Below are 26079 nucleotides of genomic sequence, written 5' to 3' on the forward strand. Positions count from 1 at the left end.
AGAGGAGCCTCAGTAAAGAAAAGGCCTCTGTCAGATTGATTCTGTAGGGAGGTCTGTGGGGCATCTCATCGATAGACTGATTGATGTGCAAGGGCCCAGCCCACTGTGGGTGGGGCCATCCCTGGGCTGGTGGCCCTGGGTTCTATAAGAAAGCAGGCTGAGCAAGCCATGAGGAACAAGCCAGTGAGCAGCACCCTCCATGGCCTTTGCATTGGCTCCTGCCTCCAGGTTCCTGCCCTGCTTGAATTCCTGTCCTGACTTCCTTCAGTGATAGAGTATGACTGTGATCTAGCCGCCCAAGCCAAGCAAGCCCTGTCGTCTCCAGTTTGCTTTTGGTCATGGTGTTTATCATAGCAGTAGACTGAGCGAGACCACACGGTGGGTGGCTCCCTCCTGCTTACTGTGGGTGTTTATTTGCTTTCAGTGTGCTGGGCTGGACCTGAGTTGGGGGGGATGTTTTCTGTCTAGAAAAAAAGTGAGCAGAAAGTAGGGTTCCTGCCGGCCGGCAGGTCCTGCCATCAGCCTGCCACAGCAGCTTCAGATCTACACGCTCATTACTCAGCCCCACGGCTTGACCGAGGGCCTGCTCTCCTTGTAGAGTCTGCACTGGTGACGGCTGTATAGTGACCACCACTGAGGCACCATCCAGGGCTGACTGCTCCCAGGATCTCTGTATCTCTGCTATTCATCCATTCCCTTCTGAACCCCTGACAACCACTGGGATTTCTGCCATCTACATAGTGTGTCTTTTCTGGATTTTTAAACAATTAATTAGCTGGGTATATGACTATATTATGTCTACATTCCCGAAACAGACACAGGAGGATCACTAGTTTCAGGCCAGCCTGGGCTACCTAGCAATATGCTATCTCAAAAAAAGATCAAAAATTTTAAAGATAATTAATTTAGCTGCTAAGATTTAAAAACTGAACCATGGCATAAACCAGTTCAGAGGAACAGGATCTCTGAGCACAGTCTGCTGTCCCAGACAACCCTGGGGTGGGACTCCTCCCCAGTGGGGTACTGGCTCTCCCCCTATTTCTGTCTATCCAGTTGCTATTGCCCCTCTCCCTCTCCAATCCCTGATGGGATCTGAGTCTGAGGTTCTGGCCATGCCTCTCCCCACCCGTGACCACCCCAGTCGTCTTTATTTGAAGGTCATTCTTGTTTCTGCCTAAATGTCAGAAAGTCTGGCCGCCTGCCTGAAATTACAAAGAGTAACAGATACAGAGGCGACACACACGGTAGGAATTAATCCCCTGGAGTTCAAGGGCGACTCCTCTGAGGCCATTCAGCCACCCAGCCCTAGTACTGTCCTGGGCTCCCCTGTGTTCTCTGACCAGCAGTGTTCTGGCTCCAAGGCCGCCCGCCCCACAAAACCCTCCAGTGGCTCTGGGTCAATAATTTATGCCAACGCTGCAGCTCACCCCACTGACCCCCTTCCTGGCATGAGGCAGAGAACTGGACACCCAGAGATTAAATTGCGGGCTTAGGGGGCCTAGTGCTACAGGGTAGTGAGTGGAGGCTCAGGGCCAGAGCGCAAAGGCGCAGCTGCTCTCCTTGCTGCTCAGTCACTGAATGCAGGTATTTTCTCTCCCTATTCAGTAACCCACATAGTTACCGCACCTCTGTGAGCCAAGTGCTGAAGCCACAGTGAGGGGCAGACAGGCCACACCCTGCCCCTGGGGATACAAGGCACCAACCATCATTCCTTCCCTGCATTTTTTGTGTCCTAGATGCGGGGACCATTACCCACAGGCTGCCCTGACCATCTCCTCCGCTTTCTGCTGGGATACACCACCCCAGGCTCTAGCCATTGCCCCCTCTGCTGTGTCTGGGACTAGATGTGGTCCCCACCCTTGCACCCTCCCTGGTGTTTTTCCCACTGTGCTCTCTTCTCTGGACCCCTCCAGTCAGTCTCCTGAAGCCACTCCTGAGTCATGTTGGCCTGTGCTGAGGTGCTGAGCCTGGGTAGTATCCACACCCTTGCTGGGGAAGACTCCCTCCCTATCTCCATTCTACAGATGGGAATGGCTAAGCTCCAGCTCCCAAACCTGCAGCTGCCTCTGCCCGGCACAGTCCCGTGGACAGGTTTCTGTTACAGGTCTCTGCCTCCCCAGCCTACAGGGGAGTAAGCACTCAGCAAACACTGTGCCACAATACTCCCCCTACCCGGATCATGTGAGCAGAAGGGATTAGTCCTGCGCAGGGAGGACTCCATCTCCAGGCCCAGAGGTCCCTGAAGTACCCTTGCTGGGAAGGCAGCTGTGGGAGGAGGATTGTTGAAGGTGCTGGCTTTTCTCCCTGGTGACATTTTTTCAGCCAAAAATTGCCCACGGCTGGGCATCACTGGGCGTATTACTGGCGGGGAGTCTGGGCTTTCTCCCATGCTCAGATAGACATTTGCCCAGTCAGGCCCAGCTGTGTGAGAGCCGAGGCCGCCTCCTTACAACTTCACACTTAACATAGGAGTTTGACCGGTCTGGGGGTACATGCTTGGCCTTCCGAGGCTTTTGTTTGGGGGCCTCTGAGCGTGAGCTTCTTCTGGAACCCAAGATGAAAGTAAGTCATAATGGGGGTGTCTTGTGGGGATGGAAACAGGTTTGCTGGACTGAGCTGGCCCCAGGATAGCAGATTCCAGTGGCTAGATGGACAGAGCTACTTCTAAATCCCTGCCCTCCAGGGATGAGGGCATGAAATAAGACATATATATGATGTAGTATGACTGACATGTAGCATGATGTGATATGTGCTTAGAGCAGTGTCACATGACATAGCGTGATGGGATGTGAATGTGATAAATGATTTGGTCTATAATGCAAAACAGTTCTAACACTCTGCAGCTTATGATGGGGCCACATCCCAATTAATCTCGACATACGCCAAAATCAGGATCAGCTCAGATGCTCGCCTCTGCAAACTTGTGGGTCCCCTCTCAACATCATGGGGCAGGCTGGAGTTACTTCTCGCTGCATTGCCCTGTGGTAGACGAGAAACATGCACTACAGCGCCACAGCCTGGGGGAAGATCCCCAGTAAGGATGGCTAGTTCTCATGGAATACGTGTAGGTCCTGTCATACCTTCTTCATTCTGCACACTGTAAGTCAATCCACCATGAAACTGCAACCTTCTGTATGTGACTCTTCATGTCACAGTGTGCGGTAGCTGCTGGTTTCCCTGGTGACTCTTCCCATCACAGTGTGCGGTAGCTGCTGGTTTCCCTGGTGACTCTTCCCGTTACGGTGTGCAGTAGCTGCTGGTTCTCCTGGTGACTCTTCCCATCACAGTGTGCAATAACTGCTGGTTCTCCTGGTGACTCTTTCCATCACAGTGTGCGGTAGCTGCTGGTTCTCCTGGTGACTCTTCCCGTTACGGTGTGCAGTAGCTGTTGGTTTCCCTGGTGACTCTTCCATCACGGTGTGCAGTAGCTGCTGGTTCTCCTGGTGACTCTTCCCATCACGGTGTGCAGTAGCTGATGGTGTGCCTGGTGCAGACTGAGAGGCCATCCCTGGTAGATTCCAGGAGTCCCCTCAGCTCAGCCTGAACTGCTGTGCAGCCTCAGCAACCTGTCACTTCTCTGAGCCTCAGATTTCCTATTCACAAAGTGGAAAGAGTAACTCAGGAAGATGGGGTACAGCGCATACAGGGTGCAGGCAGTTAGGCAGAGTTGGGAATTGCGAAGCCTGGTACAGACCTGGTGCAACCGTGACACACACTGTCTGCGGCTTTGGATGGAGCCCTCGCCTCTGTGAAGCTTATTCACCTGTTAAATAGCATAAATTCTAGCCTGCTTTCCAGGCCCACTGTAAAACAGATGTCACAGTGCATTTAGGGCTTGTGACAGTTTGGATCTGGAGTGTTCCTGTCCCTGAAAATGTACAAGCTGAGGTTTGGTCCCCAGTGTGGCAGTGCTCACAGCTGACTGGGTCGTGAGGGCTATGACCTGGCTGTCAGATCTTCTGTGTATGAGCTCATAGCTGAATCAATGGTTGGGGGGTGGTGGGAACTGGAGGAATGGGCTGGCAGGGAGAAGGAAGTCACTGGGGGTCTGCCCTTGAAGGGGATATCTGTCCTCACCTCCTCCCCCTCTGCTTGCCTCTCCCTCCCCTTTGGCCTTGCTTCTTCCTATTCTCGCCTCGTTCCTCCTTTTCCTTGTTACCATGAGGTGATCAGCTTGCTCTGCCATGGATCATCACCATGCTATCCTGTTCACTACAGCCCAGAAATGATGGGACCAAGTAGCCATGGGCTAAAACTTCTGAAATCATGAGCCAAAGCAAACCTCTTTCTTCTAAGTTGTCAAGGCAACAGTAAACTGACTGACTTGGGTGTGGTTCTTGTACTCAAGCCCTAAACCCAGGACCCTCAGAATCCAGTCTTGTTTGGAAGCGGCTGTTAGAGAAATCATTCCTATAGCATTGGGACACAGGACATTGGGCCTGACACAAAATGACAGCGCACTTGTAGGAAGACAGGACTGGTGAATGGCTCAGCAAGTGAAGGCACCTTTATCATCTCCTCCCCCGAACCACATGGTGGAAGGAAAGGACAGTAGTGACTCCCACAGTTGTCCTCTGGCCATCACATGCATGTTACAGATGAATGGATGGATAGATAGATAATGGATGGATAAATAGATAGATAGATAGATAAATGGATTGATAGATAAATAGATGATAGATAGATAGCTGGATAGATGGATGATGAATGGATGGATGGATAGATAAATGAATAGATAGATGATGGATGATAGATAGACAGACAGACATGTGATGGGTGAATGGATAGATAGATAGATAGATAGATAGATAGATAGATAGATAGATAGATAGATGATGAGTAAATGGATAGATGATGGATAGATAGATGGATAAAAAGTAGATAGATGATGGATAGACGATAGATAGATAGATAGATAGATAGATAGATAGATAGATAGATAGATAGATAGATGATGGATGGTGGGGGGGGCGTCCTGTCATCATCTGAGGTTAGTGCAATGTGCAGCCTTCATCACAGAAGCTTCCTTCTGCAGCCAGTGGAGGTTATTGCAGAAACCCAAAGCTGGCCAAAGTGCCAAGAATAAATGATGCTGGACTCATCCTTCAGAGTGACAGCTGCGTCCCTCCCTCCAAGACTGAGGGGACACCAAGAAAAGGCGTTGAAGGCCAGAGTTTGGGAGATGTGCAGTGACTTGTGTGTCTTGGGCGTGACAGAGACTCTAACTCAAACTCCCTGCAGTGTGGGATTTTATCGCAGAATCCCTGCCCCGTGTCCACATTTCATCACGGATGGGAAGTGCTCATGAGGCCTGTCTTAGTGAGAGTTTCCATTGCTCCAGCAAAACACCATGACCAAAAAGCAGCTTAGGGAGGAACAGGTTCATCTGCCTTATAATTCCAGATCGTAGTCCATGGTTAGAGGAAGTCAGAGCAGGAACTCAAGCAGGGCAGGGACCCGGAGGCAAGAGCTGATGCAGAGGCTCGTCAGCTCCCTGACTTGCTTTCCCTGGCTTGCTCAGGCTGTGTTCTTATAGAACTCAGGACCACCAGCCCAGGATGGCTCCACCCACCATGGGCTGGGCCTCCCTCACTAATAACTAATTAAGGAAATGCCTTACAGCTGGATCTCATGGAGGCCTTTGCTTAACTGAGGCTCCTTCCTCTCTGATGACTCTAGCGTTTGTCAAGCTGACACACAGAATCACCCAGTACACAAGACCCCACCCCTTCCTGAGGGACTATCGGCAGTTCATAGTTGCTGGGGGAGAAGTGTGACCACTGGAAAGTTCCCCTACTCCAGTAAATAACCTCTACCACATCTGTGCAAGCGTCCCTACTTCAAGTCCGTGGGAGTCACCCAAAAAGAAGGCACAGGAAGTGGGATAGATATGTTTGGAGAAAAAGGGTCCATGGGAGAAGAAGTAGGAGGAGAGGGAACGGGGCATGAGAAAGACTAAGCTTGTTGTATACATATATGAAACTGTCAATTTAAAATTAATTTGAGATGATGGGCAAACAGACACAGGAAGCCAGTGTGCAGAGATGAAGCAGGCGTGAGGGGAGAGGTGTGGCTACCAGCTGTCTGGAACTACTTGCACAGTCAGGGCAAGCCTGGCACAGCCCCTTCCTCGTGCCCTCAGAGGGACCAGTCCCACTGTCAGAGCTCAGTGGTGATAGACTGTAACCTCTCGCTCGGTTTGTGGTGTTTTGCTGTCAGCCGTAGCAGACAGACACAGTCTGGGCCTTAACGTGGGGCTTGGGGCAGAGTGAGGGAGAAGAGGGCAGGCTTCTTGCCACACTGTCGAAGACCGGCTTCGACAGAACTCTTCTGTTGCAGGGCAGGAGCGTGAGGGTTAGAATTATTAATCAGAAGGAACAGAGATAGAAGAGAAATAAGAGACAGAAACACAGAACAGCATCAGGAGGGACATTCTGTGAGTCCACCTTGTTTATTTTCCACACGCTTATATACTTCACTCCAAAAGGGGAGGAGGGGATGCAACAGACTTCATCAACATGATATGAGGAATAGACTTGAATTTTCCGACCTTTGGTCCAGGTGGAGTGGATCCACCTCTATACCCAAAACACTAATTAGCCACCCCCTGGATCCGAATCCCTCTTTCATTGTCACATCTGTGGTCAACAACTTAAGAGAGCAAAAATAAGCTCCAACTCTGACCTCCAACCGAGGTGGGACAGGCTCACACCTGTGGGTCCCCAAGCCACACCAGCTCCACTATCTCAGTGTTGGACCGTTCTTTGCTGGGTCGATGAGACAGTAGTTTTGGACTCTGTTGGGCATGGGATGGGGTGGCACAGCTTCCCAGGTGGAAGCCGTGAGCACACCACCTTCGGGCTTTTTCCACGGTTGCTTACTTCTCTTTCCATTGATTTACATTGTTTTAACCAAACAGTTGTTTATTTGGAAGTTGATATGAAAGCAATATACCTTTCCCTAAAGAGGCCAATCACTGTATATATTCAAAGGCAGCAGGGTGCATTGGCTCCAGCAAACTTTGAGGACTGTGGATCTGAGCCTGAGGCGGGGTGAGGGGCAGTGTTAAAGGTCTGTAGCCAGGACTCTCCTCCTGGTTAATTGAGGAGATTCAAAGCGAATCCTTTCCTTGCTTTGTGAACAGAGGCTCATTCACACTGGATTCAGCCCTGACAAGGTGACATCTGCACTTTCTATTGTCCTGAAATGTTTGACTGTGTAGGGGCTGTATTTGAATGCTTGCCTAGCTCCATCACATTAGACAAGCAGATTTACCTCTCTGAACATTGGCCCCCCATGTTTATATGACAGGGTTGTCTTGGCACCTGCCTTGAAGACACCCAAGGGGTAGCTCTGCCTTGACATATTTGTGAGGTGGCATCTCATGACTCCAGTGCCAAGGGGTGAATGCAGAGGGAGGGCTAAACTCTTGGGCAGGCAGAGTAGAGGTGACTCTGTTGGCCAACCTCCCCCAAACCCCAGGACAGTCTCAGCCAAAGCCATGCCCAGGAGTGTTTATTGCCCTTGGGATCCTGCCAAGGTTAAATGCAAGACTAGTGTTGGTGACACTCACACACCTTGTAACTTGCTTGTGGACAGGGCTGTTAAACCTGAGGTGGCTCACAAACCTGATGGCCAGGTAGGTAACGGCCAAACATAGTTTGCTGCGATAGTTCTCCCTTGAGGAAGCCATGAGCTGACACAGTGCCCTGCAGATCTGACGTCACCTCTTGGGTATGTGACCACCCTAAATCTTTGTCCAGAATCAATCCTCAGATCCTGAGTGTCAGGTCAATCTACTTAAGTTCAGCTTGCTGGAGACTCTGGGAGCAAAGAGGGGCAAAAGAACGGGATGTTGGGGGGGGGGGGTTCAATCTGAGGTTCTGGCAAAAACCCAGCAACACACACACATTCACATATACCATACTCATACACACATACAGACACACATACTCATACCACACACATGTGCATATACACATACACTCAGACACAGAGACACACAAGTATATACTCACACACACATGCATATACGCACGCACACTCACACAGATAGAAACACATACCACATGCGCGCACACACACACACACACCCCTCATCTCCAGTGCCATGTTGCCTGAAAATAACAAGGTAGAAGTCAGCGTGATGAATGGGGCAGTGTTCTGCACTAATTTCACCTGGAAGCTGTAGCTATTTCTGGTTCTGGCAGAGTCCTGGTTTAGCTTAGCTGGTTACAGCACCAGGCTCCTGAGGTGAAGGGATGAGGGATGAGCAGAGAGATGTGGAGACATGGTCTTGGAGACAGCAGCCCTGGCTGAGACCTCCCTCCATGCTGCTGAGCTGGAACCCGATGACATGAAAGTCCCCTTCATAGTCACCACCTCTGCATGGGCTTCACATCTGTGCGCCTCTCAGGTCTCTGCCTGACTTCCCATCCCCAGGCTGGCAGGGAACTCGCTCTGTGAGGTAAAACATCCCCAGACTCTGGAGCTATCTAGATTCTCCATGTGCTCCTTGAGCGACTCTGGGCGGTCGCCCCCTCTCTGAGCCTCTCTTTCCTTGTCTGTCCAATGGGATAACAGGACTAAAATCCATCTTGGGCAGTCTGTGTTAGCTAACCATGTAATTGATTGACAAGGGGCTGTGCTCAGCAAAGAAAGAAATCCAGGCAATGTAACAAATAGCAAAGCCAGGCATCGCTGTGTAGGAGAGATGGGCTGCCGGCGTGGTGGCGAACGGCAGTAATCCTGGGAGGATGAGGCAAGAGGATTGCTGGATTACAGAGCAAAACCCTGTATCAAAAGAAATAACAACAAAGACTCGGAGCTAGAGTTTGACTGGCCTCTCCATCAGCCCAGTGACAGCCTGGGCCCCCTGCAGCTCAATACAACTAGCTGAACAAGGCGGCAGCTCCACACTGGCAGGTGTCCTCAGAGCCACTGAGCACAGACGGAACACTTTGGTTGTGCACAGACCCCAGCAGAAAGGTGAAGTTTGATAGACAGTGTGAACTGGGAGGGAGCAGCTCTCTGAGCTGACTCCAGTCTCCGGTGCCACTCGGATCACCCTGTGCAAACCTGCTCCCTCTTCTCTCCAGTTCTCCCATCCCCAGGCCTAGGGGTGCAGCTAGATCACTCACACACAAACATCTGCAGTGAACCCCCATTGCCGGCATCCCGTTGCTGACCTGAGGGGCTTTATAATGTGAAGGACCAGGACAAGGTGAGGGACTGAGGAAGTCAGGGGGCACACCTGAGGCTCTGCCCAGAACTCGCATCATGGAGACAACTGCAGTTGCTGTCGGGATCGCTGAGCACCGCAAGCAAGATGCTTCTGTGGGGGCACATTTCAGACCTAACAGGGGTTGTTCGAGTTGGCAATTTCTCCAAAGGGAGGCCAAGAAGCTAAGGATACAGCCCCCCCTGTGCCGGGAAGGGAAAACTAAACTCCATAGAGCTGGTGGGGCAGCGGGTTTCCTTGTCCCCGGGGCGTTCTCTGTGCTGCGTACTGGCTGTTTTCTCCGTCCAAAGAAAGCATGCTGGGTGGGGGTACGTGGGTGTCTGCGTGACTTCCACACAAGAACCACCTTTCTACCCGGCCTTCGCTCCGTGTGTGTTAGTGACTGGGTCAGATACAATGTTTTGCTTAGTGCTGGCAAGCGGTTTTGTGTCACACAGCAGGCAGAAGATCGGGTCACACCGCGGCAGAGGATGGTGGTGACAATGACAAGAACAACAGAAGGATGAGGGGTGATGTAATGTCAGTGCCAGTGCTGACAATGACAACAGCGACAGCGATGATGTTAGCACAATAATAATATAATAATAGTGGCGGTTGACAGTGACTATGGTAGATAGACAGTGATGGTGATGGTGTTGACAGTACCAATAATATTGACAGTGACGGCGATGGCAGGAGTGATGATGTTGACGTGGATGCTGTTGACAGTGATGATGATGATGTAGATAATGAGGCTGACAATGGTGCTGATGGTGACAGTTCACAATGATGATGATGGCACAGACGATAATGGTGATTGTGTTGACAGAGGTGACGATGTCAACGATGATGCGACAGTGATGGTAATGACAGTGATGATGATGGTGGCGATGCTGACTGTGGCGATGCTGACTGATGATGGTGATGGTGTCCATGGCAACAGTGTGGCACCTGTGATGATGTCAACAGTGACAGTGGTGGTTTGAGGTGGTGGCAATAACAATGATCTTCGCAGTGATAAGGAGAAATGTCTTCTGTCCCGAAGTGCTCTAAGTGTTTTGATTTCTGCTGACCACTTCATCTCTACAAGAACTTGTGAACAAGGTCTACGCTCACTGAATCCATCGTTGCTGCTGGCAAGATAATCAAGAAGTAGTTTTGCTTCCCAGAACCTCAGTGTACCTGTCTGTGAAATGGAGATAAAGCAGCAGCTCTGTCTGGGCTGCGTGTTTCGTCAGTGTCTGACTGTGCGGGCCTTCAGGAGACACACTGACCTTTAAAGACCCTGCTTTGATATTCTTGCTGATAGTGCTGCGTGATTTCACACATAGGAGGCAGCCCCGAGCTGGGCATGGCTGAGCTGGGGTCTCCCCACCATAGCATCTCTACGGGACTGTTTCTGACCCACAGGGCTCTCTGAACCCAAGCTGGGTTCACACAAACCCAGCTTCACACAAACCCAGAAGGCGCCAAAACAAGCTGGATTTAGTCAGCCCAGCGGAATCCTCAGCCAGGGCAACTGGAACCACCACAGGGAGGCCAGGTAAAGGGGGGTGAGGTGGGGGGGGGAGTGTTGGTGAGATGTCACCCAGAGGCTGTGCTAGTCTGAGCAGCAGACACACGTGAAAGCCAATGATTAATATCCACGGTGCTTCTGGACGTGGAGACGGAAGAATATAGATATTCCCCCAGGGCCGCCACCCCACGAAACAGCATCCATCTCTCACGAAGCAGAGAGAGATGAACGCTGGCGCTCAGTTGGCTTTCTTCTGTTTCTGTGACCCAGGACCCCACAGGGTGGTTCCACTGTGGCACGGGTCTTCCCACCGCATTGAACGCAACCTAGAATGGTGCCCAGTTGGTTTCATCCAAGGGCACCAGATCCTGTCTATTAACAACTGAGATAAGCCATCACAGCTTCTCACATGTGGAGCCAGGCGTACAGTGGTGCTTGTCCTGGGGTGGAGGGGGAACTGAGGCTGAGCTGAGCTCACAGGAGCCTCAAGGGTGAGGGTCATGATTCATAATGAGAGACCCTTCTGGGGAAGACACTTGATTATATCTACTGAGCCTGGGTCCTCCTGACTAGGGGTGGGAGAGGCTCCTTGAAGGCAGAGGGCAAGGGTTTGCTGAACATCATGCATGCAAGGTTTAGAACATCCCAGACCCTCCCTCTCAATGCCCTGTGAAAGCTGAGAAATGCCTGTGTGTGCACACACACCACATAAGCGCCTCTAGTTCTTGAACCCTCTGCGCAGAAGCCCAAGATCCCTGAACTCCCAACAAGGGCTTACCTGGGCTGCCCCACCCCAGCAGCCTCCCCCACCGGCTGCTTCCAGCTGGATAAGCAGGCTGCCCCAGGCTTCACAGGCTCCTAGCTGCTGAAGAAAACGGCAGAAACAAAACCCTGTGCAAATGTGTTTTCGTGTAAACACGGCAGGGGGTGGCGGCTGCCTGCCGAGAAACAGCTCAGCGACCAGGGCCGCTTGCAGCAAAATAACCCTGAGCGTAGCAGCTCCAGGAGAAGAGAAGGCAAGCGCTGGGGTCGCGTGGGAATCCAGGTGCTCCCGGGAGCACCCCAGTCCTCCAGGTGGACCTCTCAGGGGCCCAGATAAGTGAGAAAGCAGATGTTAACCCTGTTTCCTTGGGGAGGCAGCTGGCCAAGTGGGAACAAGCTTGTTATTGCATTAAGGTTTTTTTTTTTTTAATTTTTTTTATCAAGTATAATTTGCCTGCGGTAACACCCCCACCCCCACCCCCACCCCCGGTTTAGTCTGCAGTTTTGCGAGCTTTCACAAATCCATGTAACTCAGCACCCTGCTCCAGAATCAAGAAACACAAGAATTCAGCATCTCTCTGACTGTGCCACTCTGGGCCCTGGCAAGCACCTCTTCCAGAATGCCACGGAAATGGGATCCTACAGCCCTCAGACTCCGGCTTCTTTCCGTCTGGGTCATGTCAGCCTGTATGACTCACCAGGCTTGGCTGGTCTGTGTAGCCACAGTTTCTTCAAGGGCTGAGTAGTGCTCCCCTGAGGCATGGACTCACCACCACCTAGGGCCCACTTGCCTGAGGTGGGAGGGTCTCGGGGGCGGGGTAAGAACTGCTCTTAGCCTCTGAAATGGGGTTTTGCTGTAAGCATGGCTATCACTTCTCTCAGGTTAACAACCAAGGAGGAAAGGAAGATAGTTAGATATCACAGTAAGTAGACTTGTCCTGGCCTCCAAAGGGGATCTGTTCCCTTCTTTGTCTCCGCCATGTGCCTGGGAGTCCCACCCACTCCACTGAGTTTGCTCTGTGTGTTTCAGCCGCTCTAATGCTTTCCGTCTTGGCTTTAGTTAAAATGCTGGCTGCTGCATCTGCCATCCGAGTGTCGCTCAGCAGAACCTGGTGAGAACAGTGGGCAAGGACACGTGCCCTGGAGCACCCAGCTTCATCTCAGCCCTGGTTCCCCACGGTCTCAGACCGTGAACACATGCTTCATGTCTCCTGTCGAAGGGTTCCCATAGGAATGCACTGCTGGACACACAGCAGGCGATATGCAGCGGGCATGCTCTCCGTGGCACCCCAGAGGCTTGCTGTGACTTGAGCATCCCCACTTTGCACCCTTCCTGAAGATTCTAAGGGAACATCGTTAGGTTGGTTCAAAAGACTACGTTAGCCAGGTAACACACCTGTGACCCTAACACTTAGAAGGTTGAGGCGGTAGCAGGATCAGAGCTCAAGGCCAGCCTGGGCTATATAGTGAAACCCTGTCAAAAAAAAAAAAAATAGGTAATCCTCCCCAACCCGCCCCCACACAGCCACCACCACCACCACCACCTCCGACAGAGCTGGGGCGGGGCTGACCTCTGAGGTGTCATTCCTATGGAAACAGGAGATTGGGTGCTAGGAGAGGGAGGAGTGTGAGTGTGAGTACATGCACACACACACATAATCCACACCACACACTCTCACATACAGCATGCACACACACACATGCACGCACACACACACATAACACACAGCAGACATGCTCACATACAGTGCATGCACACACGCACACGCACGCACACGCACACACACACAGGCCCAGGCAGAAGTCTTGACTCTGCACTGACGAGCTACATGACCTTTGGGAGCCTCAGTTTCTCACCCATGTGATGGGGACACTACCTGCCTTACAGATTCATCGCAAATGTTGGAAGTTGTCTGCTTTGAGACTCTGAAAGCTGAAGTGAGGTGAGACTAAAACAACATACACCCCAAATCTGAAACTACAAAGCCACCAGCTTCCTGGCACCAGGGGTCACACCCTCTTGAGCTCTGGGATGTGGAGCAGACGCAGTCAGTGCTGAGAGGACAAGTCTACGCATGCTGCTCCTGACCCAGAGAGGGGTGGGAGGATGAGGGGTCTCTGAGCAGACAGTGAACTCTCCCCAGACGTGAGGCAGGTGGTCAGTCCATGGGATGATGATGATAAACCCTCCCTGCTGGAACCCTCCAGAACCTGCTTGTGAGTTGGTCCTGAGAGTCTGTTGATTGAATGAAGAGCGAGCTATAGTTTGGCTGTTCGAGGGAGACAGTAGGTAAGAGCTAGATATGGTAGGGTTTTTTGTTTGCTTGTTTTTCGGTTTTTGTGTTTGGTTGGTTCATTGATTGGTTGGTTGATTTTGCTAAGAAAGAACCGGAAGGGCAGAGAGGGCAAGCTACCTCGCCAAGGCCACACTGCTTTAACACGACCTTGAAGGTGGGACAGGAAGAAAAGAGGGAGAGGCTGCAGCCTGAGGCTTTGCCAGTCCTGTGCGAACCTCCACCCGCCCTCAGCACCATTTGTAGCCACTGGTGTTTCCCAGGAGACAGCCTGAGAGGACAATACCCACACCTTCTCATAACAAACATTACAAAAAGCCACAAGAAGGCACTGAACCAGGCGTGGCTTTTCTGTCCGGGAGCCAGGGTGACTGCAGGTTGTGGGCAAGACTACAGTTGTAGGTCTGAGAACATTACCTTAGCAGACAGGAAATACCTCAGGGAGGCTGGCAGCAGGGAATCAGCTCCCCCAGTGGCCTTCACCCATCTACCTTGTCCTCCATCAGCCCAGCCCTGCAGGGCAGACTCCCTCCCTGTCCAGTGCTCTTGGCAGGAGCATTTAATGTCACCACCAAAGACAGAGAGGCACTTCCCTGTCCCCAGGTGCCTCTGCATACCCCGGTTCTCCCTATTCCCTCACCCCCTGGGCTGTAACCACACAGATATCTCCCCTTCACCGGGTGGATTTATTCTTGGGGGTGTGTGGGTGGTGAGCGTTTATGAGGGGGGATGTTTGTCTAAATTTAAATTTGAAACGTGTTCAGAAGCAGCTTATTAATGCTGGGGCTGGGAAATGGATGGCTTTTTTTTAAAGTCAAATAAACTGAGAGATAAGTAGGAGTCTCCTCCAGCTCTCACCTCTGTCCCAGCGCTATGCTTTCTATACCTATAGGCTAACGGGCTGTGGAGTGGCCACGGGCTATCAAACTTGGAAAATGGAAGCTCAGAGAGACAAGGGCTCTTGCCGTTGTCTTGCCTTTCTGCCGTAGCTGTCTGGACTATGTTCTGCAATTCGGACATGGTATCCAAGTACCTAGCAGCTCAACGTGCCTGCTCCCCACTAAGCATCTGCACCTGCTATGTCAGCTAAACCCTCTCAAGAGCCAGCCTGGTGGAGTGAGACCTGTATTCTCATCCCATGTCACACGTATGAACACTTGCAGTGCTAATACCTTAAACAGTCTCCATGGTCTTTGTGCTATCCGAGTCGAGATTCAAACCCCGTTCTAACGGGCAACAGATCTCACGCAATGACTGACAAAAGCATTTGATATCAAACCCAAAGACTTGATTTTGATCTCCAGAGCCCACATGATGGAAGGAGAGAACTAACCCTCTCAAGGTGTCCTGCGACCTCCATCTCCAAGTGTGTGCAGTGACGCATGCATCCTTAATAAATAAAATCAAATCATTTTTAAGAGCCCTCACATAACTCTCCTGTATTTTTCAAAGCACAGCTTGGTGTGGAAAAGAAAAACAGCCATAAATTTCCTCCTAACCCAGTCCAGCTGGTGAGGTCCTTTCTGTCCAGCTGCATCTCAGCCCTCGGGGAGGCTTCTGCCCCCTGTGGCTGCCTGTGGTGTTCTGTAATTGCTGAGCAATTTGGAGATGACTGGAAATATATAATTCATGGGTGTGTCTTTCTCCCCAGTCCCTGGAAGGCACTGAGGTATGACTGTCTCCCAGGGAGCTTCTACCGCCTCACAGAAGGAACCAGAATATGAATGTCCCATTCAGAGAGTCCATTGCCAGTTGGTGCCAGTTGGTAGACCCTGACCACCTCAGTACAAGGTCCTACAAATGGGGACCTTAGCATCGAACCCCAGGATAGACTCAGTGATGGAAGTCTGGGTAAAACCTGAGGTGGAATCCGGTATAAAAGCTGTGTGATTGAGTGCCGAGCTCTTCAGCCTTGTTCTCCAGGGCTGGTCAGAAACGGTGCCTACAGATGCACCCTGAAGAACAACGCTGTTTGGTGCAGGCCAGATGTGTGGGTGACCACCCCATGATGCTGGGAACAGCTCAGGTCAGTACCAGTTGCATCAGAAGAGCCCTAATCTGGCCTGTGGGCTCCAGGCTCTTCACTTTCAACTCCCAAGAGCTGTGGAATCTAGTTAGAAGCTTCCAGCCTAACCAGGTTTCTGGGGCGAATGTCAGCAGTCATTGCTTCTCATGTGTAAAGTGGGGTTCAGGACCCCTGTCTGGGCTGGGAATGAGGAGATAAAATGCAGGATAGAGTCTGTGCTGGAGTGGGTTAAGGACAGGCGTGGAGTGTGTCGTGAGGGGCTCGGACACTGTCTCCTATGATGACCCTTCACCATGAAGGTTACCCCCCTTCCAGTCACTGACGGCCATGGTGAAGATGCCCAAGGGCCAGGGACCTCTGCACCTTCCAGGAAGCCCTCATTTCCTGCCTGAGCTCTAAACACACAAAGGAGAAAGGCTTCCTGAGCCTGAGGGATTCTGGTCACTGTGCTCTTCCCTCAGGCTGGAGGCCCCAGGTCAGCAGTGGGCAGAAGGTTCTGAAGTAGCGCAAACCTGGGTCTAAGAGTCACCTTGCTGTTCATTGGCTCTGCCTCCGTCACGTGGATTGGCTTTCTCATCTACCATGGAGTCCCCGGAAGAGTCCATGATGGGAAGATTAAGATCCAGACTGCAATGAATCTGCTGGGGGCAGGGGTAGAGTTTGCTGTGCTTCCTTTCTGGGAGTGTACCGCTTAAGGCCAACAGGAGGCCTGGGCCTTAGAAGAGTCACTGAGTGACACAGAGCCCCACCTCCCAGCCTTAGTTTCCCCGTCTGACCTGGGGATCAGGTAGCCCTCCCTCTAGTGCAGATGGGCTGAGATTGCCTCTGAGTCTGAGGAGCTCCTGGGGGATCTGAGATGCCGCCCCCCACCCCCCCAGTACACACTCCCTGGCAGGGACACAGGACTGGGCTAGAGATGATCTTGGGTGGAAAATTCCTCTCCGGGGAAGGGTTTCTAATGGAAGTAGCCACTGTTCCCAAATTAGAGTCTGACTGGGTGTGGCAGCAAGTGGCAGTTTGCTGGTGCTTGTGGCTAGAAGGACTGACCACGAGTTACGTGGACACAGGATGGCAGTTTCTGGAGCCAGCTTGGGACTGGCCTAGCGTGTGACTTTGGGTCACTTTCTCTGAGTCCTCCAGTCATCTGCCTGTCCTAGCTGGATCCTAAGAGTGCCCTGCTCTCTGAGACGGCAATGCCAAGAGCAGGCATCACTGAACAGCTGTCCTGTCCCAGCCTGTGTAAGGCATCTCACAGGGACAGAGGTCCTTTTGTTTTGATTCCCTAACCCTCAGTTTCCCCTTTTGGATGGTCCATCCCTAGCTCCATGATGATGCTGACGAGAGGATGGTGTGAGTTCTCGAAGCAGAGTGATGTTCCTCCATGGTCCTTAAACCCCTCTTCAGAGCATCCCTGCCTGTCTCTCTGTCTTGGCTGACACGACCAGTGGAGGTGTTCTTCAAAAGGCCACACTGAATGTCCGGGCTTTGTGGCCACAGGTCTGAGCCCTGCCAAGAAGGGAATGTGCATCCTGGCTCCTCGCAGGGCAGCGAAGACTTGACCAGTCCTGCCCCAGGAGGAACCTTAGGCCTCCCTCCTCCACCCTGTGTGGTCTACCCTAGAAAGCAAGCAGAGTTGTCCACAGGTTCTGGGACAGATTGAGGTACAGCCCCTGCAAGATGGACCCACTCCTGTTCCAGTATCCATTCAGACATGCTGCATGGTGTCCACCTGCTGGGGACCTTCTCTGGTGGTCTCAGCTTACAGACCTTCCCAGAGGGTCCTTCCCCGTGGTGCGTGTGCTTAGTAGAGCACACCTGCATTTCACCAGGCTCCAGATGGTGGGGCCACCTCCTCGCAGGCGGAGCTGGCTCCGCCCTTCCCTCCTGTGCGCCTCGGGTCCCCTCCTTTCCCTTTCTCCCTGCTCTGCCGCCCCCCATGGGTCTGGCCCCTGGATAAACATTCTGCCCAGGAACAGAACCATCCATTATCCCCTTGACAATTAGCAGCCTATTAAGGATGGCTATGCAAATGAGCACTAATTGACCCGCGACACAGCAGCGCCTGCAGGAGAGCGATGACTCCAGATGGCTTAATGATAGGGGCCCAGGGCCCCGCTGTACAAGTCTCTCCCTTGGGGAAGGGAACGATCTGGGCTGCTGATGGCAGCGAGGACCACAGCTGGGGACTGTGCCTCAGCAGGGCCATCAGAACCCCTGGACAGGACACAGCTTCCAACCTTCTTCTCTCCATCCCTCCCTATCTCTTTAGCTTCTCTTACTTTTCCCAGCATAGAGTTGGCAAGTGTGTGACCATCCTTTCCTGGGCACAAACACATAAACCATGTGTGTGTTGTGGGCCGCCAGGTGATGTGTCAGTGCATGTGTGGGCTGTGTGATGAGGTGATCGGAGGGACCGGCCCATCTATTGCCTGAGAAGTGTGTCATTTCCTCGTGTTAGAGCACTCCAGCCTGCTCTCAATGTGTGCTTAGCTTGAAGTACAGATTTGTTGTATTTGTAGAGGTAGAAGTTTGTCAGAAGGCAAAGTATCTCCTGCCACGCTGTTAGCACCAATGGGGTTCAGATCCCCTGCACCCTTACCCATGCTGTCAATGCCAATGGGGTTCAGATCCCCTGTATCCCCCCATCCACGCTGTCAGTGCCAGTGGGGTTCAGATCCCCTGTTCCCCCACCCACATTGTCAATGCCAGTGGGGTTCAGATCCCCTGTACCCCCACCCATGCTGTCAATGCCAATGGGGTTTAGATCCCCTGTACCCCCACCCATGCTGTCAATGCCAATGGGGTTCAGATCCCCTGTACCCCCACCCATGCTGTCAATGCCAATGGGGTTCAGGCCTGTGGCCATTTGCATGTGCTTCCTTCATAGGGTCAGAGGCTACTCCATGTCACAGGCTTCACAGCTATGCTCAGTGTCACGTGATCTATGGTTCTGGACATAACATGACATACAGGTACCATTGCGGTATCAGTGGGGTTGAGTCATCACCCCAAAAGTCCTGTGCTCCATCAGCTCACACACACACACACACACACACACACACACACACACACACCCCAAGCTGCAGGCAAACACCCTTCCTATTGCTGTCTCTCCCAGACTCTCTCATGGTTGGACTCTCCCAGTGTGCCTTCGTCTCAGATTGGCTTCTCCACTGGGTAGCGTGAGAAATCTACATCTCGTCATTGCCGGACAGCATGTTCGTCTGACGGTCCATGGGATTTCAACTCCTGTGGGTGAGTTCGGAGGAGACCAGAGCGTTAGGTAGTTAACAGGCTAGGAGGTCATTGGGAATAGACCCCTCCCCCATGAACTTTGAGCCATAGAGGGGAGGAGTAATTATCCCCTAATGAAGTCATGTACTTTTCTGTCCCCGCAGGCCCTCGTGGTAGGGATCTTGCAGATGCTGGGCTTCTGTGATGGGGCACCTAACTCAGACAAGCTGGCCTTTCTGTTTCCTCTTTCTATCGATACTGGCCAAAAGCCTGGGCCTTCATTCCCGGACAGGGTGGGCTTTCCCACGCTTTCTCTGAAGCTGGCCCCATCCCTCTTCTGCCATGTCATGCTTGTACCCATGGGGCCTCTGACCCTATGAAGGAAGCACATGCAAATGGCCACAGGCCTGAACTCCATTGGCATTGACAGCGTGGAGAGGGGTACAGGGGATCTGAACCCCACTGGCATTGAGAGCATGGGCAGGGGGTACAGGGGATCTGAACCCCATTGGCACTGACAGCATGGGTAGGGGATCTGAACCCCATTGGCATTGACAGTGTGGGTAGGGGCTACTGAACCTGCAGCTTTCTTGGACCCTAGCTTAAGAGGACAGCAGAACAGGGTTCTCTCTCCCTTTCTCCGTCCCATCTCCCTCCTCCAGGCAGCTCCACAGCTCACCTGCCCACTGCTCTTCTCTCAGACACTACCACACTTGTCCTCGGGCTTCCTTTGGAGCCTGTTTTAAAATTATTTTATTAATAAGACTAAGAATCCAAACGGGACCCGGCTTCCCTGGTAATATATGGCCCTTGAACAGGGCCTCTCAGGTTTCCCCAGTAACAGTGGTTAGATCAGAAGGAAAAGAATGTTAGCTTTAGGCTGCTGCCTCAGTTTCCCTGATTTCTAAAGCAGCTGTGAAACAGAAACTGGCGAAGGGAAATGTATTTATTTGGAGTTTTGGGTAAACAATGAAGAGAGCCAGGATGCCCAGTTTCTCCATATCTCTGTCTCAGTGCTACACAGTATTGTGGGAAAGATGGGACAACGCTGGGCATGATGGGACACACCTGTAACCCAGTACCCAGGAAACAGAAGTGGGAGGGTCAGGAGTCCACAGCAATCCTCGGGGGCATAGGGAGTTCGGGGCTAGCTTGGGCTACATGAGACCTTTTCTCAAAATGAAAAAAAAAACAGGGCAAGCCAGATGCCTCAGCACATTCTGCCCAGGCCAGGCTCAGCCCTGGAACCCGCAGTGGAAGGCGAGAACCGAGAAAGCTGATCTCTGACCTCCACAGGCACTGTGCACATGTGCACGTATGCACATGTGTGTGCACACACAGTATAATAACAGATTAAATTCTAAAAGCGAAATGAGATGAGGCCGGGGGCGTGCACAGGCTGGGTCTGTGAGGCAGTGTCCAGACTGGATGGAGACGCTCCCTGGGAGGCACGCTGCTCCTCCGCTCCTCTCCTCTGTAAGCCTTCCATCTCCCAGGTGGTCTGTGCTGTCTGAGGCTGGAGATGAGGACACAGATGGCCCGGAGAAGCCAGTCAGCTTTCACCAGTTAGGTTTCTTTCTCAGCCGCCATTTCTTGGACAAACTTGGTCATAGGTTTAGTTGGTCCCTGCTTGTCTAACCAATCCCACAGCTCCTCTGACGCCCCAGTCAAGCTCTGGGGTAGGGAAGGGAGGCCCAGGCCCTTCCCAGCCTACAGAGCGTCCTTGCCGAGCCCCTCAGGAGTGTGGAAACTCTCTGCTCTTAGAGGAAGGAGCTACAGGGCAGGCAGCGCCTTGGTTTCCCTTTCTGCAGGGCATGCTACCCCAGCCAGCACCCATCTCTTACTTGGTCACTCAACACCTATGTTGCTTCTATTGTTAAAAAATAATCTACATTCAATCACTCAAAAGGCTTCCTGTCCCTGGAAGATGAGGATGCTGAGACCCCAGAGGTCTCCTGCAATGAAGAGTGGGGGGGTCAGGGTAGCATGAGAGCCTGCCCTCCGTGGGTGCCAACCCCAGTCCCACGCACCGTCTCTCTGTGATTGACTCACCAGGGAGGTTTAGACACTGTAAGTGCCAAGGGTGGCAGGGTCCCGTGGTGCAAATTGAGTAAAGGGAGACAGGAGGAGAGGGCTTGTGTAAGCCAATGCAGGGCCGTGGATGTACACCGTGGACCTGGGAGCCTCAAAGGCTGTGAGGAGAGGATGGGTGGGGCCCTTGTAAGTCTTTCCGACCCTGCACCTAGAATAGTGTGTGTTCAGCAAATGATGGCTCACTAATTCTCCCGTCTGCCTTGGAGTGGGGTTTCTGTCTGTGCGAGGGAGGGAGGAAGAGGAAATGAGAGACAAAGTCTTAGAGAGAGCCACTGCGTGGAGGAGGGCTGGCAGCTCCAGGAGGCAGAAGTGTTCAGGTTCCTCTGAGGACGGGATACTGTGACTCAGGCTTCTCTACCCGGTGACAAATAATACAATATACTGTCCCTCAGAGACCCAAATTTACACACACATCCACGTACACACATACATGCACATATGTGCACACACATGCATGCACACACGCGTGCATACACACACACACACACACACAGCTATTACCTGAGCATATCAGTCCCTGGTATGACGCCAGTCCTTTCTTTCCTCACCCCTCTACCACGGTTTCCTGGGGGCCTACTGGCATAGTGTGTGGGGCTGACTCCAGGGTGCTCTCCCTCCTGATCCTGGCAGGGGGGTGTGAGTAGGAAGTGCACATTTGCGCTTTCCTGCAGAAGATGGGTGTCATAGCCCTTGCTCTCTGTCCCTCTTCTTTCGGTCCCCTGCCCCATCGTGCCTTTCTCCTTCTGTCTCCTGCCCGCTGTAATGAGCTCAGTGTTCCCAAACGCCCACTTAGCAACCACTTCAGGGAAAGATGTGTGGTAGTGTAAAAAACACAGAGGAAACAACCAAGGGGCTGCAGAAACATCCTCAGCAAGGGAATGGCTGCAGGGACCAGAGCCTGTCCCTCACTGAGGTGGGAAATAGCTTCCCAGGTGCACACAGGAGCCTGGAGGAGGCAGTGGTGCAGCCTTGAGTGTTCGAACAGTTCCATTCAATCCTCTAACAGTGGAAGCAGGGAGCAGAGAGTTGGGTAACCCAAGGCTGGTGGGAACAGCTGTCTCTCTCCAGTCAACATGAATCCAGGTGGGCTATGTCCAGGGCCCACACGTGGATCTAAAGAGCTGTGATCTACACAGCTGAGTAAGGGGATTCCTGGAAGTGCCGAGTGACTCCTCACTTCCTCTCGTGGCACGTGAGTGTGGAGTGCACAGGCTCCCACAGGCAGTGTCTTCACACTGGCTTCAAGGTGATCTTCCTAAAGTGTGGCGTGAGCTCAGGACACGGCAGGGTCGGCAGAGTGCCTGCCCAGCATGCAGGCAGCCCTGAGTTAAGCCAGGTGTGTGGTGCATGCCTCCAACCCCAGCACTTGAGAGGCAAAGGCAGGAAGGTCAGGAGTTCGAGGCCGTGTTTGGCTATGTGGTGAGTTTGAGGCAGCCTGGGCTACCTGGAGACACTGCTTCAAAAAATTAAGAGACTAAAATGTAGTAATCATGGAACCTCAGTGAGTTCTGTGCCAGTAGCAGGGCCGTGGCACTCGGGACCTTTGTGGTCTGACTCCCCCCTACACACACACACACACACACACACACACACACACACACTTTTTCTGCCTCCTGGCCTGGCTCTTCCTTCCTCTGTTGTGCTTTATCCAAGGAGTTATCTACCACCTGGGGAAGCCCTGTTTGATCTTTCTCCCGAGGCAGTTTTAGACCCTCCACTGCACTGGGCGGTGGTGGCACACACCTTTAATCCCAGCACTCAGGAGGCAAAGACAGGAGGATCTCTGTGAGTTTGAGGCCAGCCTGGTCTACAAGAGCTAGTTCCAGGGCAGTCTTCAAAGCTACAGAGAAATACCAAAAATTAAAAATAAGAATAAACTGTCCACTGCTACAGGTCCCCATATTCCAGGGTCAGCAGGGTCCCCAAATCTCCTGACATTTTAAACCCAAATCTTGGTTAAAACCCATATACTTGGTCTAATCATTCCAAAGCAAGAGGCAGGTAGATGCCCAGGTCCTGAAGTCCTAGGGCCCTCACAGCCCATCTTCCGTTAACCAACTGTGTGGTCTCAGAACAAGTTAATTAACATCTCTGATATTCAATTCTCAGCTCCGTAAGACAATACAGAGCTTCACAGAATTGTTGGGAGAATTAAATCAGAGTGTGTGAGTGTGTGTGCATGTGTATAAGTGTACTGTGTGAGTGTGCATTGTGTAAGTGTACTATGTGTGAGTGCATGTGTGTAATTGTATTGTGTGAGTGTGTGTATGCATGTGTGTAAGTATACTGTGTGTGAGTGTACATGTGTGTAAGTGTGCATATGCATGTGTGTAAGTGTATGTGTGTGAGTGTACATGTGTGTAATTGTATGTGTGTGAGTGTGCATGTGTGTAATTGTATTGTGTATATGTGTGTGCTACTGTGTGAGTGTGCGTGTGTGTAATTGTACTGTGTGAGTGTGCATGTGTGTGAGTGTGCATGTGTGTAAGTGTACTGTGTGAGTGTGCATGTGTGTGAGTGTGCATGTGTGTAAGTGTACTGTGTGAATGTGCATGTGTGTAATTGTACTATGGACTGGCACATATAAGTGCTTTATAAACATTGTTAATACCATGTTGCTGTTATGTATCATGAGATACATACCTTGGGCTATCATTGTCTAGTTAACATAGCAATTGTGGAATTGCTTGCTTTCTCTCTTGGTTGACTAAAAATTCCCTGAAAACAGAGAGTAAATTATTTTTTCTTGGGTTCCTAGCACAGACAGGATGAACATATTTTAAATTACATTTATTTGCATGTGTGTAGGATCTTGCCGAAGCATGCATGTGGAGGTCAGTGAACAACTTCCAGAAATCAGTTCTCTCTTTCCATGATGCGGGGTCCTGGGCACTGAGCTTCAGGTTTGGCGGCAATTTCCTTTCCTGGCTGAGCCGTCTCCCTAGCTCTGCTTTCTGTGAATGGAAGGACAGGAAGTGCCTGGTTGAGTGGGGAGTTGGATGGAAGGATGGGTGCAGGGATGAAGGGTGGGTGGACTGAGGAAAGATGACAGATTGACAGATGACTGCAAATATGAATGACTGGGTGGATAAATGAACGGGTGGGTAGATGGTTGAGGGTGATGGATGGACAGACGGATGTTTGATGCTGCGAGTGCATGGATTTTTGTGTTTTGCGTCCTAGGAGGTGGTCGGTGCAGTAAGCACTGAGTTTCTGAACGAGTGGGGTAGCAGAGGCCGCCCGAAACCTCACTGAAGCTTCCATGCTGCTGTGTGGTTCAAGAGCCTATCCCAGAGTCACACTTCTGCTGGTGATCAGTGGTTGGATACCCCTTGTGTTGTCTGAGAGCAGCCTGTCGCCCCCTGCTGGTGGTAATATGAAACAGCATGGCCCAATGGTTCCATCTGATGTACTGTCCAAAATCAGGCGCCCATGAGCACTCTCCAGGGCCACCTGTGACAAAAGAGATGCTAGTTAGAAAGTCAGAATTTTGGATCGGTTCCCAGGGGAATTCAAATTCCTAACCTCAGAGAAGTTGCTGCAGCAGCTGGAAAGAGGTGGGTTCTTGCATTGTGGCTACCTCTGAATTGCCAGGCAGTGTCTAGAATATGTGGGAAGAGACCTAATCCAAAAGGCTAAGAGTTGTGGTTTGGCCAAGCAAGAAGGCACTACCTGTAATCCCAGCACTTGGGAAATAGAAGCAGGAAGAACAGGAGTTCAGGGCTAGCCCCAGCTACATGAAACCCTGTCTAAAACTAACAAGCAAAAAAATGTGTGGTTTCAGATTTCAGTGCTACCCCACTCATCCCTGTAAGACAGGAGAGAACAGATCTACAGAGGAGGCTCGGCACTGAGCTGGCCACCTGGAGGCCCGCAGCAAATACCCATCGCAGGGATGTGTTGCTTCCTAAGGCTGCTCCCTTCTCTTCCCATTTCCGCCTCAGGCAGATGATGGCCTGTGGATGTGATTCCTGCAACAGAGCACACACCCTCGGGAGGTGTACTTACCTCCACATCTCAGCGCAGCTGGGACACAGTTGGTCTCCCTAAATCTTCCTGGGGAGGGGCAGTGATATGAATGAATTTGGGCTCAGAAAGTCTCTGAGGTTTTCTTTAGACTCAAAGGAACCCACAAATCCATGTTTGTTTGACAAATATATTTGAAGTTTGTTTAGAAAGGGAGGAGCAAGCAACTGGGGCTGCCCTGTTGGCAGATTCTACAAACAGATTCGACCAACCATGGGTAGAAAACAAATGGGAAAAATGCCTAGGCCTGGGGAGGTGGCTCTGTTGGCCACATAAATGTAGGGATCTGAGTTCAGATCCTCAGTGTGGTCGCTGGCCAGGTGGTGTTGCCAAATCAGCTTTCAGTATTGACAAAACCCTGACTCAAAACACAAACGGGGTGGGGGGAGTGGCTGAAGAAACTGGCCAACGTCAACCTCTCCACACACACAAATGCTACACAATCAAGACACACACACACTCACTCACACACACACACACACACACACACACACAGTGTCCATACTGAATGTATAGAAAAGCTCTCCTTTGCCATTATTTTAAGAACTCTATAACAACGTTTGAGCACTGGCATTCTTAGGTGACCTAGGACATGTGACATGGTTTGAAACGCATAGGAGGGTGTGGGCAGAGCCTATAAAACCCTACCTTTGTACCCAAGATACTTAAGTGTCTCTGGGTCCAAGGTCCTGTGGATTCTGGGGGACGGATGTCTACAAATAATGTATGAGAACTTGTGGTTGTCTGAGGTCAAGATTTCCCCCAAGCTTCAATTGCCATTAAAACTGAAGCACCCCAGTTCCCCTGTGTCAGAAAACAAAGGCAGGGAGGGCTCTGGAAGCCCATGCAGCCCCTCACAAAGTGCTTCCTTCCGTCGTGGTTGGCTTCCAGCCCTCTCTGGGGCTCT

At 51.7% G+C, this 26079-nt stretch overlaps 1 protein-coding gene across 2 annotated transcripts in view; it reads left to right on the forward strand.

The window, feature by feature from the left end:
- Wscd2 (WSC domain sialate O sulfotransferase 2) overlaps positions 1-26079 on the forward strand; it is a 93639-nt gene that overhangs the window by 22792 nt on the left and 44768 nt on the right. The gene's annotated exons all lie outside the window — the stretch shown is intronic.

The sequence above is a fragment of the Myodes glareolus genome, chromosome 2, assembly GCF_982192425.1.
Source record: "Myodes glareolus chromosome 2, mMyoGla1.1, whole genome shotgun sequence".
Lineage (NCBI taxonomy): Eukaryota > Metazoa > Chordata > Mammalia > Rodentia > Cricetidae > Myodes > Myodes glareolus.